This window comes from Leptonychotes weddellii, unplaced genomic scaffold (assembly GCF_054177405.1).
Source record: "Leptonychotes weddellii isolate Sample4059 unplaced genomic scaffold, ASM5417740v2 HiC_scaffold_8778, whole genome shotgun sequence".
NCBI classification, from domain to species: domain Eukaryota; kingdom Metazoa; phylum Chordata; class Mammalia; order Carnivora; family Phocidae; genus Leptonychotes; species Leptonychotes weddellii.
This window is the reverse complement of record NW_028058979.1, coordinates 1-4,837: the sequence shown is the minus strand read 5'-3', so window position 1 is coordinate 4,837 and position 4,837 is coordinate 1. Positions and strand designations below refer to the sequence as shown.

General features: G+C 42.8%; 1 non-coding gene across 1 annotated transcript; it reads left to right on the top strand.

The window, feature by feature from the left end:
• Positions 1–4,524: 4,524 nt before the first annotated feature.
• LOC145719960 (small nucleolar RNA SNORA63) lies at positions 4,525–4,655 on the top strand. Its single transcript, XR_014142706.1, has one exon. It is a non-coding gene; the product is annotated as a small nucleolar RNA SNORA63 (small nucleolar RNA).
• Positions 4,656–4,837: the final 182 nt, after the last annotated feature.

The following is a 4,837-nucleotide window of genomic DNA, read 5'->3' as shown; positions in this document are numbered from 1 at the left end:
AAAACAGTACATAGTATCGTTTTTAAAGCTCTCTTTTCTTCAACAAATACTCCTTGAACCTACTGACTAGAGACTGTTCTAGGTGGTAGGAATACAGCAGTAAACAAAACAGATTTGAAAAAGAAAAAAACTTGTTTTCCTGGAGTTGGGTGTGGAGGTGGCAGGTAGAGACCCACAGTAAACAAAGCAGTTATGTAATACAGAAGGTGACTAGTGCTACACATGGAAAAAGACAGTAGAATATGCTTAGCAGCACAGACTTTACAATAAGATTGTTTAAATCCCAACTCAGCCACCTACTAGCTGTATGTGTGACCTTGGGCAAATTACTTAACCTTTCTGTGGCTTGATTTTCTTTTCTTTTCTTCTTCTTCCCTTTTTCTTTTTTTTAAGATTTTTAATTTATTTATTTGAGAGAGAGCAGAGCGAGTGAGAGAGAACACGAGGGGCAGAGGGCAGAGAGAGAAAGAGAGAGCGAGAAGCAGGCTCCCCACTGAGCAGGGAGCCCAATGCGGGGCTCGATCCTAGGACCCTGGCATCAAGACCTGAGCCGAAGGTAGACGCTTAAGTGACTGAGTCACTCAGTGCCCCTGCCTTGATTTTCTTATCAGTAAAATGGGAATAAGAAAAGTAACACATTGGGTTTCTAAGGATTAAACGTGTTAATATTTGTAAAGTGCCTAGAATAGTGTATGATACTACATAGATCATTAAAAAAAATAGAGGTGGATAAAGAATGCAGAGGAGGCACATGATTTTAAATAGGGCAATCAGGGAAGACCCTATTGAGAAGCTTCAACCTATCAGACACCTGAATAACAAAGTGGGTGTCTTTGGAAGAGGATTCGGGGCAGAGGGAAGAGACACAAAGATCCTAAGCAGCTGACTGCCATGTATGTTAGAGGCATAGCAAGGTCAATGTGCTTGAAGAGAACTGATAGGGAGACTGGCAAGACAAAGGCTCAGAGACACCTCTGAAGGGAGGAGGTGTGTGAGGGCAGATAACATGAAGCCTTCACTCTGGGTGAGATGAGGAGCCTAGGGACGTGATCTGACATACAGGCACACTCTGTAGGGGAGCAAGGGCAGGAGGTAGGGAGCTGCTTCAGTAGTTCAGGGGAGAGACACTGGCAGCATTGGCCAGGTGAGGGCAGTGGAGGTGGTAAGATTCTGGATATAAATGGATGTGGGGTGTGAGGGAAAGAGGAGGCAGGTATGAAACCAAGGATTTGGGCTGGGGCAACCATAAAGGTGCTCTGGGGAAAGCTGGAGGTGGAAGAGGTCCAGGGATTCTGTCTTGGGCATGGGAAATTTGCGATCTCGATTAGAATTACCAATCAGAGATCTGGAGCAGGTAGATAATATTTGAATCTGCAGTAACAGAGAGAGGTCTGGGCTGGAGACAGGTTTGGAAACGGTCTGCACAGAGATCGTAATTAAAGTCATGAAACTAAATAAGGGCATCAAGGGAGTGAGTTGTAGCTGGAAAAAAGAGGAACAATGACAGAGGCCCAGGGCCACTCCAATGATAGGAGCTCACAGAGATGTGGAAAAACTAGTAGAAGAAACAGAAAATAAGCTGTCTCCAGATCTCTTTTGCCCTGAGGCAATCGAACAACTTGACTTTAGGTTTTAAAGATCTAATCCAGAGAAGGGGACCCCTGAGAGCAGGGTCTGCCTAAGATGGGAGTCTGATAGGAACCCAGCCCTGTTAAATTGGAATCCTAAAGGGCTATACCTTTCATGTAAGGATGAACCAAAACCAAACTTTTCACCTTCCTTCCCCATGACCACTCCTCAAGGGGCCTGCAAGGAAAATTTTCTCAGTACTGAACAGAGCAGAGACAAACAAAAAAACAAGAGTGCCCGAGGGTTGTAATTATAAGCTCCCCCTCTCACATGTTTGCAGCCCAAATTCATACCATGAAGGTAATCTAAAAACATGGTCCCGAAAGCAGATACACACCATCCCTGGATGAAAGTATCTTCATTCTAGGGCTCAGTGAATTTCCCACAAACAGTTTTAAGGATAATGAGAAGAAACTGGTCAAAGGTCATCAAGCATTCAAGAATACAAAAATACCAAAGGGTGTCTTTCGGCAGCAAAAGCAGATTTCAGGTATAAGAATTATCAGATAGATAATAAACAATAAAATGAGTATGCTTATTAAGTGTAAAGAAATAAAGAACAAACTTGAAAACAGAAAAGAGGAAACTATAAAAAAGGCAATGAGTTATTTTTAAAAGGAACCAAACAGAACTTCTAGAAATAAAACACAACCAATATAAAACTCAACAAATGGGTTTATTTATTTATTTTTTAAATTTATTTCATTTATTTATTTGAGAGAGAGAGAGAGAAAGCACATGAGAGGTGGGAGGGTCAGAGGGAGAAGCAGACTCCCTGCTGAGCAGGGAGCCCGATGCGGGACTTGATCCTGAGACTCCAGGATCATGACCTGAGCCAAAAGCAGTTGCTTAATCAACTGAGCCACCCAGGCGCCCCAACAAATGGGTTTAAAAGCAAGTTAATCGCAGCTAAAGAAAGAATGTGTGAACTGAAAGACAGATCAGAAGAAATTATCCAAATCTCAACCAGATACACAAAAAGATAGAAAATGGGGCGCCTGGGTGGCTCAGTCGTTAAGCGTCTGCCTTCGGCTCAGGTCATGATCCCAGGGTCCTGGAATCGAGCCCCGCATCGGGCTCCCTGCTCCACGGGAAGCCTGCTTCTCCCTCTCCCATTCCCCCTGCTTGTATTCCCTCTCTCGGCTATGTCTCTCTCTGTCAAATAAATAAATAAAATCTTTAAGAAAAAAAAAAGATAGAAAATGTAGAAGAGAAGTCAAGAGATGTGGAAGACACAGGGAGAATGCTGTGCTAATAATATACATGTATGATGAGTTCCAGAAGGGGATGAAAGAGAAGCCAGGGTACCACCAATATTTGAAGAGATAATGGCAGAGAATTTTCCAGCAATAATGGAAAACTCCGACATTTCAATTCAAGACATCCAACAAATCCCAACAGGTTATATAAAGAAACAAAATGTAGACATATCACAGTATAATTGTAGAACACCAAAAAAAAAAAAAAAAAGAGAGAGAGAGAGAATGTCTTTCAAAGTAGCAAAGAAGAAATGGAATGAATACGGCTGACTGGCAGAAGAGCTTTTAACATGCTCTGGTTAGGAGGGTGAATGCCTTAATAGACTGCAGCAATCTGCAGCCATCAGTCAAATACCTTAGGATGGGGCTGTTTACATAAATATCACTGTTTTGACAAATGCATAAGTCATGTTCACTGGCAGAGATCCAGAGATCTCTTCCAAAGAGAAGAAAGCAGAACTAAAAGACGTGTTGCCCAGAATGACTGAGGGGTTTGTTTTACTCCCACTAGTACTGTATTACTACAGATCAGGCCACTTCAACTTGCCCGTTCCCTAATGACAATTTGAGAGCCAAAGAGTGGGCCATACTTGTTACACAGATCTTGGCATTTCAATCCCCCCCCACTGAAATGAGGCTCGGACTAACATGCAAAACTCCTTTTTTGCTAAGTGTGGAGAGAAGTTAGGCTTTGGAGTGAGAAAGGCTGCTGGAATCAATTAGGCAAAATACTTAACCTCCATAGGCAAAATTTCCTCATCTACAAAATAATAGTGTGTACCTTCATTTCAGCATTCAACACATATTACTAAGAATATTTTAAGTGTAAAGCAATGGAGACATAAAGATACATGAATATACAAACATAAACACACATACAGACTTTAGGAAAAACAAAGCATAGTGCTGATAGTCAGATCCTTACATTCCAGGCAGAAGAGTTGAGTCTGCTCTGGTGAATATGACCAGACCATGAAGAAAGACCTGAAGATACTGACATCAGAGATTACCCAGCTAAGTGGTCCAGCTAGATCGTCACACTGAGCGTCTCAGAGTGACAAGCCCTATCCACAACCTCAAACATTCCGATCATTGTGCTAGCTTCCACTCTTAAATCTGAGCAAACATTACAATACCCTGAGCAAAGTCCCTAACATGAAATATATAGACAAAACCAAAGAGAAACAAATCAACATAGAGGAAAAAGATACCATGCAGGGAGAATTTTTAAATGATCAGTGGTATTTTCAAAGGTAAGAGAAGATGCTTCAGCCAAGATAAAAAAAAAAACAAAAACAAAAAACACAAGACATATAGGTGTTTGCACATATCTTTTTTTTTTTTTTTTAAGATTTTATTTATTTATTTGACAGAGAGAGAGACAGCTAGAGGGAACACAAGCAGGGGGAGTGGGAGAGGGAGAAGCAGGCTTCCTGCTGAGCAGGGAGCCCGATGCGGGGCTCGATCCCAGGACCCTGGAATCATGACCTGAGCCGAAGGCAGGCACTTAACGAATGAGCCACCCAGGCGCCCCTGCACATATGTCTTATACACATACACATACATCTACATCTTTATGAAAGAAACATCCAGAAAACAAATGAGAAATCTCACAGGTTAGAAGACAAAGGCAATGATGCAGGATCTAGTTACAATGTAGCTGTAAAGTGCTGCCTTGTCTTTGCCCCCTGCTCAAAATAAAGCTGTTACCTTTCTAGCCCTGTCCGCTATGGTGCTTAGCAGCCAGGGATGCATGGTCTCAGACATGTTTACCAAGTAAAACACTGACTTGAGGGGCGCCTGGGTGGCTCAGTCATTAAGCGTCTGCCTTCGGCTCAGGTCATGATCCCAGGGTCCTGGGATCGAGCCCCACATCGGGCTCCCTGCTCAGCGGGAAGCCTGCTTCTCCCTCTCCCACTCCCCCTGCTTGTATTCCCTCTCTCGCTGTG